The sequence below is a fragment of the Notamacropus eugenii genome, chromosome 4, assembly GCF_028372415.1.
Source record: "Notamacropus eugenii isolate mMacEug1 chromosome 4, mMacEug1.pri_v2, whole genome shotgun sequence".
Classification (NCBI taxonomy): domain Eukaryota; kingdom Metazoa; phylum Chordata; class Mammalia; order Diprotodontia; family Macropodidae; genus Notamacropus; species Notamacropus eugenii.
In genome coordinates this window covers 231,339,493-231,352,508 of record NC_092875.1, presented here as the reverse complement: position 1 = coordinate 231,352,508, position 13,016 = coordinate 231,339,493, and the positions used below count along the sequence as shown (strand labels likewise).

The following is a 13,016-nucleotide window of genomic DNA, read 5'->3' as shown; positions in this document are numbered from 1 at the left end:
CTGTACCTCTCAGATTTACAATCTGTCAGATTGTAAAGATATAGTCTGCTATTGAATACCATTTGTAAAAGCTTGCATATATCCTTTTTATACATTCTGCAAAGATGGCTTCAAGGCATGGCCAAACTATTATTATATACAGCCTTAGATACTTATATTTTCCTGTTTTTCTAGTTATTAGTGTTTTTCCCAATTACATGTAAAGATAGTCTTCAGCATTCACTTTTATAAAATTTAGTTCCTAATTTTTCTTACTCCCTCACTCCCTCCCCAAGACAGTAAGAAATCTGATAAAGGTTATACATGTACAATCATATTAAGTATATTTCCATATAAGTCATGTTTTGAAGGAAGAATCAAAACAAAAGGGGGAAAAAATGAAAACAAGAGTGAAGACAATATATTTTAGTCTGTATTCAGACTCCACATTCTTTCTCTGGATATGGATAATATTTTCAGCCATGAGTCTTTTGGAATTGTCTTGATCATTGTACTGCTGAGAAGGGCTAAGTTTATCATGGTTAATCATTAAATGATATGGCTGTGTACAATGCTCTCCTGGTTTTGTTCATTTCATTCAACATCAGTTCATATAAATTTTCCAGGTTTTTTCTGAAACCCATCTGCTCATCATTGCTTATAGCATAATAGTATTCCATTACATTCATATACCAAAACTTTTTCAGCCATTTTCCAATTGATCAGTATCCCCTCAGTTTCCAATTCTCTGCCACCACAAAAAGAGCTTTTATAATTTTTTTTTTTTTTACATTTGAGTCCTTTCCCACTTTTCAGGATCTCTTTGGGATATTGACCCAGAAGTAGCATTGCTATGTCAAAGGGTTGCATAGCCCTTTGGTCATAGTTCAAATTGCTCTCCAGAATGGTTGGATCAGTTCACAACTCCACCAACAATGCATTAGTGTTCTAATTTTCCCACATCTTCTCCAACTTTTATCATTTCCCATTTCTGTCATATTAGCCCATCTGATAGGTGTGAGGTGGTACTTCAGAGTTGTTTTCATTTGCATTTCTCTAATCCACAGTGATTTAGAGCATTTTTCATATGACTATAGATAGCTTTAGTTTCTGCCTCTGAAAACTGCCAGTTCATATCTTCACCATTTATAAGTTGAGGAATGACTTACAAATTTGACTCAGTTCTCTATATATTAGAGAAATAAGGCTTTTATCAAAGACACTTGCAAAAATTGTTTCCTAGCTTTCTGCTTTCCTTCTAATCTTGGTTGCATTGGTTTTGTGGAAAACCTTTTCAATTTAATGTGATCAAAACTATTCATTTGTATTTCATAGTGTTCTCTCTCTCTTATTTGTTCATAAATGCTTCCCTTCTAGAACTACCAGGTGGAGTCATGGGTGGGGAAACAGTGGCCTTGAGGTCAACTGTGTCCCTCTAGTTCCACATGTCGGGTCCTTTGATTGCATCCAAACTTCACAGTTCTCAGGCCATACCTGAAAACCTAGAGGGCCACATGTGACCTTGAGGCTGCAGGTTCCCCATGTCTGCTGGTAGACTATTCCATGCTCTCCTAATATGCTTATGGTATAACCCTTTATGTCTAAATCATGTACCCCTATTGATCTTTTCTTGGTATATGGTGTGAGATGTTGGTCTATGCCTAGTTTCTACCATGGTATTTCCCAGTTTTCCCAGCAGTTTTTGTCAAATACTGAGTTCATATCCCAAAAGTTGGAACCTTGTGTACCTAACCCATTCCACTGATCCACCACTCTTTCTTAGCCTGTACCAAATTGTTTTGATGATTGCCACTATAATAATATAGTTTTAAATCTGGACACCTTTCTTTGAATTTTTCCCATTATTTTCCTTGATATTCTTGACTTTTTGTTCTTCCAGATGAGTTTTGATATTTTTTTCTACTCTGCAAGATGCTTTTTGGTAGTTTTATTGGTACAGCACTGAATAAGTAAATTAATTTAGGTAGAATTGTCATTTTATTATATTAGTGCAGCCTACACAGGAGAAATTGCTATTTTTTTCAATTGTTTAGGTCTGACTTTATTTGTGTGAAAAGTGTTTTGTAATTGTGTTCATAAAGTTCCTGGGTTTGTCTTGGCAGGTAGACTCCAAAATATTTTGTATTCTCTACAGACATTTTCAAAGGAATTTTTTTTTCTATCTCTTGTTGCTGCACTTTATTGATAATATATAGAAATAGTGATGATTTGTGTGATTTATTTTATATCCTGAAACTTTACTAAAGTTGTTCATTCTTTCAAGTGGTTTTTAGTTGATTTTCTAGGGTTCTCTAAGTATTCAATCACATCATCTCAAAAGAGAGATAGTTTTGTTTCTTTATTGGTTGTTCTAATTCCTTCGATTTCTTTTTCTTCTCTTGTTCCTAAAGCTAACCTTTCTAGTACCATACTGAATAACAGTGGTGATAATGGGCATCCTTGTTTCACCCCTGATCATATTGGGAAAGCTTTTAGCTTATTCCCATTATATATAATGCTCACTGATGGTTTTAAATAGATATTACTTATCACTTTAAGGAAAACTATTTCTGTGTTCTCTGGTGTTTTTAATAGGAATGGACACTGTGTTTTGTGAAAAGCTTTTTCTGTATATATTGAGAAAATCAAAAAATTCCTGATAGTTTTGTTATTTATATGGTCAATTATGCTGTTAGTTTTCCTAATATTGAACTAGCACTGAATTCCTGGTATAAATCCCACCTAGTCATAGTGTATTATCCTGGTGATAAATTGCTGTGATTTCTTTGCTAATATTTCATTTAAAATTTTTGCATTAATACTCATTAGGGAAATTGGTCTATGCTTATTTTTCTCTGTTTTGGTCTTTCCTGGTTTAGGTATCTATACCATATTTGCATTATAAAGGAATTTAGTAGTACTCTGCCTATTTTTCCTAATAGTTTACATAGCATTGGAATTGTTTTTTTTTTTTTTTAAATTTTAGATATTTGGTAGAATTCACTTGTAAATCCATCTGACCCTGGAGATTTTTTTCTTAGGGAGTCAATCGATGGCTTGTTCAATTTCTAAAATAGATTTACTTAAGTATTTTATTTCCTCTTCTGTTAATCTGGGAAATTAATATTTTTGTGACTATTAGTCTATTTCACTTATATTCAGACTTATTGATATACAGTTGGGCAAAATAGCCCCTAAGTATTGCTTTAATTTCCTCTTCATTTGTCATGAATTCATTCTTTTCATTTTTGTACTGGTAATTTTGTTTTCTTCTCTATTTTATCAAATTAATGAAAGGTTTATCTTTTTATTGCTTTTTTTCATAAAACTAGCCCTTAGTTTTACTTATTAGTTCAACAGCTTTCCAACTTTCAATTTTATTAATCTCTCGTTTGATTTTCAGAATTGCTGATTTGTTATTTAATTGGGGTTTTTTAATTGGTTCTTTTTCTAATTTTTTAAATTTCATGCCCAATTCATTGATCTGTTCTTTCTCTATGTTATTCATATGAGCATTTAAGATATAAAATTTCCCCACATAAATTTATTGCATTATGATTCAAAAAGGATGCATTTAATATTTCTGCCTTTCTGCATTTGATTGTGAAGATGCAATATACCACTGAGAAAAAGGCATTATTCTTTATATCCCCATTCAATTTGCTCCAGATATCTATTAAATCTACTTTTGCTAAAATTCTATTCACCTCAACTTCTTTCTTGTTTATTTTGTGGTTAGACTTATTCAGTTTTGAAAGGGGGAGGTTGAGATCCTCCAATAGCATAGTTATACTGTCTATTTCTTATTGTAACTCACATAAATTCTCTAAAAAATTTGGAGGCTGTAACACTTGGTGCATAAATGTTTAGTGCATTTGGTGTATATATTGATATTACTTCTTTGGTACCTTTTAACAAGATGTAGTTTCCTTCCTTATCTGTTTTAATTAGATACATATTTGCTTTTGCTTTGTCTGAAATAAAGATTGCTACCCCTTCTTTTTTTTTAACTTCAGCTAAAGCATAATATATTCTGTTCTAGCCTTTTACCTAGACTCTGTGTATGTCTTTCTGTTTCAGATGTGTTTCCTGTGAAGAATATATTATAGAATTCTCCTTTTTAATCTATTCTATTATTCACTTCCATTATATGGGAGAGTTCATCCCATTCACATTCACAGTTATGATGACTAACTTTGTATTTCCCTCTACCCTCTTTTCCCCATTTATACTTTTCTCTCTGCTTTCACCAGTGTGTTGCTTCTGACCACCACTTCCCTCAGTCTGCCCTCCCTTCTGTCAGGCCCATCCCTTCCTTTTCTTTCCCTTTTCTCCACTTCTCTTTCCCCTTTCCCCTCCTACTTCCCTATAGGGTAAGATAAATTTCTATAACCAACTAAGTAGGTATGTTATTCTCTCTTTGAGACAAACCTAACGAGAATAAGGTTTAAACAGTGCTCACACCATCACTTTCCCCCCACTACTATAACAGTTCTTTTGTGCCTCTTCATGTGATATAACTTACCCTGTTTTGCCTTCCCCTTTCTTCTCCCTATACAATTCTTTTTTCATCCCTTAATATTTTTGGCATCACATAAAAAGTGAACTTACATTCACACTCTCTATCTTTGGATACTTCTTCTAACCATCCTAATAAAGATACAATTCTCAAGAGTTATAGTTTGATATACACTGCAAGACAATTACCTTACTGGGTTTAATGATCTCAGTTTTGCTGGACTATGTAAAGGGTGAAGAAATTCAGTGAGGGCTGGGTTGTTGTAAAGTTCTCTGCTCAAAAGAACGTATTGGACTTGACACCTAACTGGCTTCCCATACTATGGCTTTCTGAATAGAATACAGGCCCACGATTTCTGGCAAATGAGTACAGATTTACAGATTAAGCTGGATAAGAAAATATTGTATATTGAATTTTATAGTGGTTCTTCTTGAAGGCAGATAGTAGGTGATTAATATTCAGATGTCACTTTGAACAATAATTAGACATATCAGGTTATATGACCAGCCTTGAATTCCTCATTGATAGCTTACTTCCATGGATAGGGGTTACTTTGCAGAAGTCCTAAATGATAAGTAATGGTAGATCAAGGTTCAAACTGAAAGAAGTGTTCTTATAATAATATTGGAGGCAAATAATTCTCTGAAATAGCTGTTGACCTTTGATATGCCAAAATTAGGGGCATATATAACTCTAAGTTTCATGAAAGCATTTTTCATCTGAAAGTGTCTGGTTTCTATAAGTCAGCAAGGGATGTCTTTTGGGAGAACTATTTAAATGCTAATAAGAGCTGCCAAAAACCCCAACCTTGCTGTACGTCTTTTGGCTTTCTAGGTACTTCCTGTAGTGGCTCAATTGACGTCTCAGCATGACTCTATTGGTATCCCCTGTTAGCTTATGATACGCCCCAGAAATCCTATTTATTTCTGGAAAAATTGGCATTTCTCCTGCAGTACAGACCTGGAATTCTTAGAGGTAGAGTAGTATAGTCCAGACTAATTATTATACTCATTTTCTCATGAAGATATTAATGTGTCATTCACATAGGTCATAACTACCTGGTTCCAGTATGTTGTTGAGTATCTGGAAAATAGCAGGGACCTTACACACTAAACAAATTGTGGACTATTTAAATAGGTCTTAATAGGTCTGAAATGTAGTTTTCTACTCCTTGCATTTATGTTTGTATATCAAACTATCTGCCCCTGCAAGAATATCACCAAACTAATTGAGTAATTTGTGGGATAGAAGTACTGGTAGTTATTAGGCGTGGTGTTGAAGTCTAGGGAGTTAAACTAATGGCTAAGCTTAGTGCACAACCAAATAAGATCTCATTGCATATGCATCTCTAAAGACAAAGTCAAAGAAAGTGAGAGTTTCTTACCTGATCAGAGTAAAAGAGCCAGCTGGGTTTAAAGATCACTTAATATCTATTTGTTTCTCTGTGTCTTGACTTTTTTTTCTCCATCTGCCACTTGAATTCCTTAATTATAATCCAGGAATTTTCCTTGGTCAGTAACACTCATGGCTCCTCCTTTTTCTCCTGGAGAGATTTCAAAAGTTGTCTTTGTCAAAAGTTGACTTTGAACAGGACTCATTTCCACCACAATCTAAGATTCCACACTGTGGCAGAAATACCAGACTGCAAAAAGTCCAGCTAAAGAACTTGCCAGGAGTACTGACAAGGCAAAGAGAGGATAGGACAGCTTAACACACTAATTCAGAAAGTCACTAGACCTCTAGTACCTAAAATGCTTTCCAGGTCCAGAGTGTAATGGTTTCCCTAGCCACCTTATTCATCAAACATTAAATCCTCAGAACCACATTCTTACTCTAGAATCATGGTTGTTTAGATTCTCACTTGAACTCTATGATGTATGATACCATAGCAAAGTAATACAGAGGTGCTAAGAGATAATCTGTCAAGAGTTAGCAGGTCAGAATCATTCTTGGGGGTAATTGGTTATATGGGACCAAGGTCTGGGCATCAATCAGGAGTAAAACTAGAAGTTATAGTTCGTGGTTAAACCAGGAGCATAAAGATGTGTTATACTGACGTTCCAGAAAAAAAATATGCATCAAGGAGTCTACTATGCAGGAACAGTACATTATAATAAGCAAATAGTAATTGGTCTGCAAAGACCAAAAGAGTTAAGTACTCTTAACTGTCAGAATAATTAGTTTGAGTGCAGAAGCTAAGGCTTATTAGAAAGTAGATGTTTCTGTTTCAGCTCATGTTCCATCATGACATCTTTCAAACAATGTCTGTCTTCCCTGTAATCTCACGAAGCAACAGTCATGTCAGAAGCCATGATCTGGACATCCATCTCTTCTCTACCCTCTCTCTCTCCCTCTCCCTCTCCCTCTGTCTGTCTGTCTGTCTGTCTGTCTCTCTCTGTCTCTCTCTCTCTGTCTCTCTCTCTCTGTCTCTCTCTCATGGCCTCAGCAATAATATACTTTAAACAGTAGTTCCTACAAAACTGATTGTGGACATTTAAATTACTTTCTATAATATGCAGTGTAGTTTCTCAGTCAAGTGAGTAAAGAATAGTCTATTTGGAGTTGAAATGCTTAGGTTTAAATTTTAACTCTGCCACTTATTAGTTGTGAGCCCTTGGACATGTCATTAAACTTTATCAGGCCTCAGTCAGTTTCCTTGTGCATAAAATTGAAAAGGTGGATTAGATGATCTCTAATATTTAATGACTAAGGATCACAGAACTAAGAAGGATATCATCTAGTCCAGTCCTATCATTTTACAAATGAGGAAACAGAGTCCGTATAATTTATACTTTCATCAAGTGTCTTATAATATAACATGTTCAGCCTTTTCAGTCAAGTCCAACTCTTTGTGATCACATTTAGAGGATTTGCTTGGAAAAGAGACTAGAATGATTTGCCATTTCCCTCTCAAACTCATTTTACAGATGAGGAAACTAAGGCAAACAGGGTGAAGTGAGTTGCCCAGGGTCACATAGATAGTAAGTGTCTGAAGCCAGATTTGAACTCAGGAAGATGAATCATCCTGACTCCAGGCCTGGCACTCTATCCACTGAACCAACTAGGTGCCATAATATATCATAGTTGAACTCTAATGCAATGAATTTGCTCCTCAAACATACACTGTTTTTCTTCCTCTCTGTATTCTCAGTACATATCAAGTCATTAATAAATGCTTGTTGAATTGAAATGAATTCATTTAATGACTACAAATTATTTTCCCATTGGATAATTTGGGTTTTCTAATTTGGATAGCACTCCCATAGGTCTGCTTCATGTCAATCAGTCAGGCAATAAACATATAGTGCCTACTCTGTGCCATGCTAAACACTTAGATCAAAACAAAGGCAGAAGAGAGCCTCTTCAAGGAGCTTGCTGTCTAATGAGAGAAGCAGCAAGCAAATAAATAAGTACAAACAAGATATATATAGGACAAACAGGGTAGACTCAGAGAAATGTTAACACAAAGGGAGATTAGGAAAAGGTGGGATTTTATCTGAATCCTCAAGGAAACCAAGGAGGTAAAGAAGCAGAAAAGAGGAAGGAAAGGGCTCCAGGCATGAAGACAGCCAGTAGAAATTCTCAGTCAGGAGATGAGTGTCATTTTAGAATCCCAAGAAGGCCAGTGTTACTGTATTGCAGAGTACTTAGTGGTAAGTAAAGTATTAAAAAAGAAACTGGAAAGTTTTAGTTGGAGTAGGTTATGAAGGGGATTTTACATTTTATCCTTGTGGTTAGAAGGAAGCACTGGAGTTTGCCGAATAGGGGGAATGACATGGTTAGACTTAAACCTGAGGAAAACCACTTTTGTAGCTGAGTGGAGAATGGACTGGAATGGGGAAAGACGTGGCATGCAGATCAATCAGCAAGCTGCTGCAACAGTCTAAACTATTGGACTATGAGGAGATGACAGTCTATGGTGGTAGCTGTGTTAAAGGTGAGAAGGGGATGTATATGAGAGAAGTTTGCCTTTTTATACAATTAATTTATTTTTAGTTAGTAACATTCACTTCGGTAAAATTTTGAGTTTTAAATTTTCTCCCCCTCCTTTTTCTCCTCTCTCCCCAAGACAGCATGCAATCCAATATGTATGCATTCGTATTAAACATATTCTCACATTAGTCATGGTGTAAAGAAGAATTAGAATTAATGGGAAGAACCATGAGAAAGAAGAAACAAAACAAAACAACAAAAGAAAATAGTATGCTTCCATAAGCATTCAGTCTCCAAAGTTCTTTCTCTGAATGTGGATAGTATTTTTCAATGTGAGTCTTTGAGGTTGTCTAAGATCCTTGCATTGCTGAGGAGGACTAAGTCTGTCAAAGTCAGTCACCACACAAAATGGCCATTACTCTGTACAATGTACTCATGGTTCTGCTCCCTTCACTCAGCATCAGTTCATACAAGTCTTTCCAAGTTTTTTCTCAAGTCCTCATTTCTTATAGCACAATAGTATTCCATTACAATCATTCCCCAATTGATGGGCATCCCCTCAATTTCCAATTCTTGGCAACCACAAAAATATTGCATATCTTTCTACATGTGTGTCCTTTTCCTGTTTTTGTGATCTCTTTGGGATACAGACCTAGAAGTGGCATTGCAGTCTTATAGCCCTAGGGACATAGTTCCAAATTGCTCTTCAAAATGGTTCACAACCCCACCAACAATGCATTAGTCTTCCAATTTTCCCACATCTCCAATATTTGTCATTTTCCTGTTTTGTCATGTTAGCAGCTCTGATAGGTGTGATGCAGTACACCTCAGACTTGTTCTGATTTGCATTTCTCTAATCAATTTGGATTAAGAGCAGAGTTAACTTTAATTTCTTCCTCTAAAATCTACCTGTTCAGTTACTTTGACCATTTATCAATTGGAGAATGATTTGTATTCTTATAAATTTGACTCAATTATGAGAGATGTTTTAAAAATAAAGCTGACAGAACTTGGCAATAGATCAGAAATAGGGGCTGAGAGAAAGGAAAGGTAATGATGATGCCTAGCATGTTGGCTTGGATGACCAGAAGGATGACACCTGAGCAGAAACAGTAAGATTAGAGAGAGAAGAGAGGTTGGGGAGAAAGAGACATAGTTCAGTTTTAGACTTGCTGAGTTTAAAATATTTGTAGGATTTGCAGTTCATTATGTCCAATGGGCAGTTGCAAATGTGAGAAGTTAGGGCTAGATAAATAGATATTTTCATTTTTGATATAATGAATCATCATAGAGATGAAAATTGAATTTATGGAGGTTGATACAATCACCAAGGTAAAGAGTATAGAGGTAAAAGAGAATACCCAGGACAGATACCTCTGTGACACCCGTAGCTAGCAAGTGTGGCCTGGACAAGCATTCAATAAAGACAACTGAGAAGGAGAAGTCAGCTAGGAAGAAACAGGAAAGAATAGTGTCACCAAAACCTAGACAGAGGAGAGTATCAGGGAAAAGCGTTGCCTTGATGATCCAAAAGACTGCAGTAAGGTCAGGAAGAATGAGGATTGAGAAAAGGCCATTCAGTTTGTCATTTAAGTTATTGTTGGCAACTTTGGAAATGAGATTGTAGAGAGTTAAGAAGAGAAAAGGAAATAGAATCAGATTAAAGATTGGCCTTCTCCAGGAGTTCAGCTACAAAAGGGAGGGAAAATGTGGAAAGATAGTTAATAAGGACAGATGGATCAAGTGAGAAGTTTTTTGAAAGATGGATAAGTCATAGGAATGTTTGTAGGCAGTAGGGAAGCAGCTAGTAGACGGGGAGAAATTGAAGATAAGTGAGAAAGTGAAGATGCCATTAAATTCCTCTTTATAGATGGGAGGAAAAAGCTATAAAAGACTTAAATGACTTTCCCAGGATTAACCAAGAAATTAATCGCTCCAAGAACAGAGCTCAGGTTGCTTTCAACTCCATCCAGTTTCAACAAGTGTTCGTAGAATGACTACAAGGTGTGAGACTCATTTGATTTATTTCTACCCACCCACCAACTAAAGTCAGTCCCTGTACTTCTATTTGTCTTTTGTGTTAGTGACATAATTGTAAGGTATTAAAAACATATATTTAAAACAGCTGAGTTTTTTAAAAATCAGACTTTTGCTTTGCCAGTTGAGCAGAGAATATTTGTAATGGCACCAACTAAGGTCTCTGGCTCAAAAAGTGTGTCATACAAGAGGAATCAAGCATCATGAAGGGAAGAGTTCAAAATCTCACCAAAAAAATCTTTATCTCTAAATCTCTCATCACTCTTAAATGACCATTTTCTTGAAAGCAATTGCAAACTGTGGTGAGACTTACTGATTTTGGCTGCATGCCCAGTAGGTTTGAGGGGAGTCCATTAATCAATCAGCCAAACACTGAATGCTGGCTTTTATTTGATTTTTTTTTCAGACCAATCCTGGGAGAAGGAAACTGGAAAGTAGAGCACAGAGGGCATTCACCTTATCATGTTTTTCTTTCTTTTTTCCCTTTCATGGATCTATGGGGCCACATGGCTTCTGTGGTGCCAAACTGAGAACACTAGGGCATATTTGTTCCATGCTATAATAATTCACTGTTTGGGCTGCTAAGAGAAATTTCTGTTTCTGGTCTTTTAGGCCTCTGTGTGGTTTGCTACATCACCAAAAAATCTTAAATGCTGCATTTAATTGACTAGACAATTTATTTCTTCATTTTTAATGTGAATCCCAAGAGGGAAAACCACCTTGGAAAGAAGAAATGACATTTGTTCTACAAGGCACTGGTTTATTATTTTTCCCCCACAGAATTATACCAAGCAGTTTACTTTGACTATTTTGAGACTGTTAAAGAAAAGCCTTTATATTTGCTTTGTTTTTTCAGAAATCATTAGATGACCCTAATCTGTTTGAATGGATAAAGGAAGCTATAACATATGATATCCTTCAATTTTTACTCCTACATCAGTAGTTGATTTGAAATAACAAGAACTCACATCCATATAGTCAATCTACACACCCTTCTCTGACCTCCACCTCCACCTTAACACTAAAGCTTCTGACATGGGCCCCAGGGCTTCTCATTGGTGAGACATCAAGATTTCTAGCCTGACACAAGCCACCATTGCCTCTCAGTCATCTTCAGACCATCTACTAGCTCTGGGAGCAACAATCAAATCCACATATGTTGTTTGTCCTTTATTTTTGAAGAGGAACAATGACATCATAGAGGATGTCTTGACTCATGCATAAATTGGATTTATGTGAGGTAGAGTTGCACAAAATCATCAGTCTCATTCTCTCTTCTAGAACTATCAAAGTCCAGTGGCAAGACAAAAGTCAGCATGACTTGTGATGGCCTGGGATACATAGGGTGACCTTGGCATCTTCACTGTCTGACTAAGCTCTAAGCATTCCACGGTGTCTGTTTCAGCTGCATTCATGTCATTGGAACAAAACACTCTTATCTGCCCATTCCATCAGGGGAAGTCTTCACATGCTTGGGGTAGACATATTCTTAACTTACCAATGGGTTTGTTGCTCATCAGTTACTCTCAATCAGATTTAACTTTTCTGCTGGATGGTTTACCAGGGTGGCTTCTCAGAGATGTAGGTGAGAATTGAGTGCCAACTAGACATCAAAGGTGGATGAGCAACCCTGAAAAAGGTTAAGCAAGCCCTCATACCAGACATTCTAGACCTCCTTGAATACCTATACACTCCAAATTAATACTAAGATTACAGGAAATATTGTGGTAATCAATTTCTACTTGAATATATTCATCATCTCTGTGATTTCCCTGAACAAAACACATTTTTCAGGCCATCATTCCCCTATATGTGTTCTTTATTAGAACTTAAGTTTCTTGAGGGTAGGGATTAGCTTGCTCCACTCACATAGATACCACCTTAGTATATGCTCTAATCCACTTTTGCTGAGACTATCATAATAGCATGCTAATAAGTTTCCCACTCCAATCTATTCTCTACTCAGCTACCAATAGGGTTTTTGCTAAGGACTGACTTATTGAAATTAGCTTCTTGAAATTACAGTGGCTTCTTATCAGCTCTACCATCAAATTTTAAGTCTTCCATTTGTCATTACAATTTCTTCACAACCTGGCTCCTTGTTACCTTTCTAGTCTTTATAATGCACTCCCTTATAAGCACTCTATGATCTAGTTATACTCTTCTATCTGCTGTTCCTTACACATGAATACCATGCATTTGGAATGACTATTCCTCCTTACTAGGAATGTTCTTTTTCCCCACCTCTGCCTCCTATCTTCTTCCAAGAAAACTAAAATCCCATCTCATACAACAAGTCTTTCCTGATATCTTCTCCTAAGAAATTGACCTTCATTTACTCTGTATATACTTTGCATGTGGATGGGTATTTGAAAGTTTTCTCTCCATTTAGAATCTATGTATATTCCTTCTACTATGCTATTAGTCTTTTCCCTTTTTACCTATTGATGTTTCTCTTAGGTCTTGGAATTGGAAGTCAAAATTTTTGATTTAGTTTTGGTCTCCATATGAAGCTTAAAATCCCTCTATTTTGTTGAATGACCATTTT

At 36.0% G+C, this 13,016-nt stretch overlaps 1 long non-coding RNA gene across 2 annotated transcripts in view; it reads right to left on the bottom strand.

The window, feature by feature from the left end:
- LOC140501037 (uncharacterized) overlaps positions 1-13,016 on the bottom strand; it is a 116,891-nt gene that overhangs the window by 15,581 nt on the left and 88,294 nt on the right. The window contains exons 4-5 of one of the 2 annotated variants that reach the window (XR_011966031.1): positions 11,967-12,098; positions 5,883-6,041 (exon numbers count right to left, since the gene is read on the bottom strand). This is a non-coding gene — a long non-coding RNA (uncharacterized lncRNA). The remainder of the gene's footprint in view (positions 1-5,882; positions 6,042-11,966; positions 12,099-13,016) is intronic. The other variant, XR_011966030.1, reaches the window with a different exon arrangement.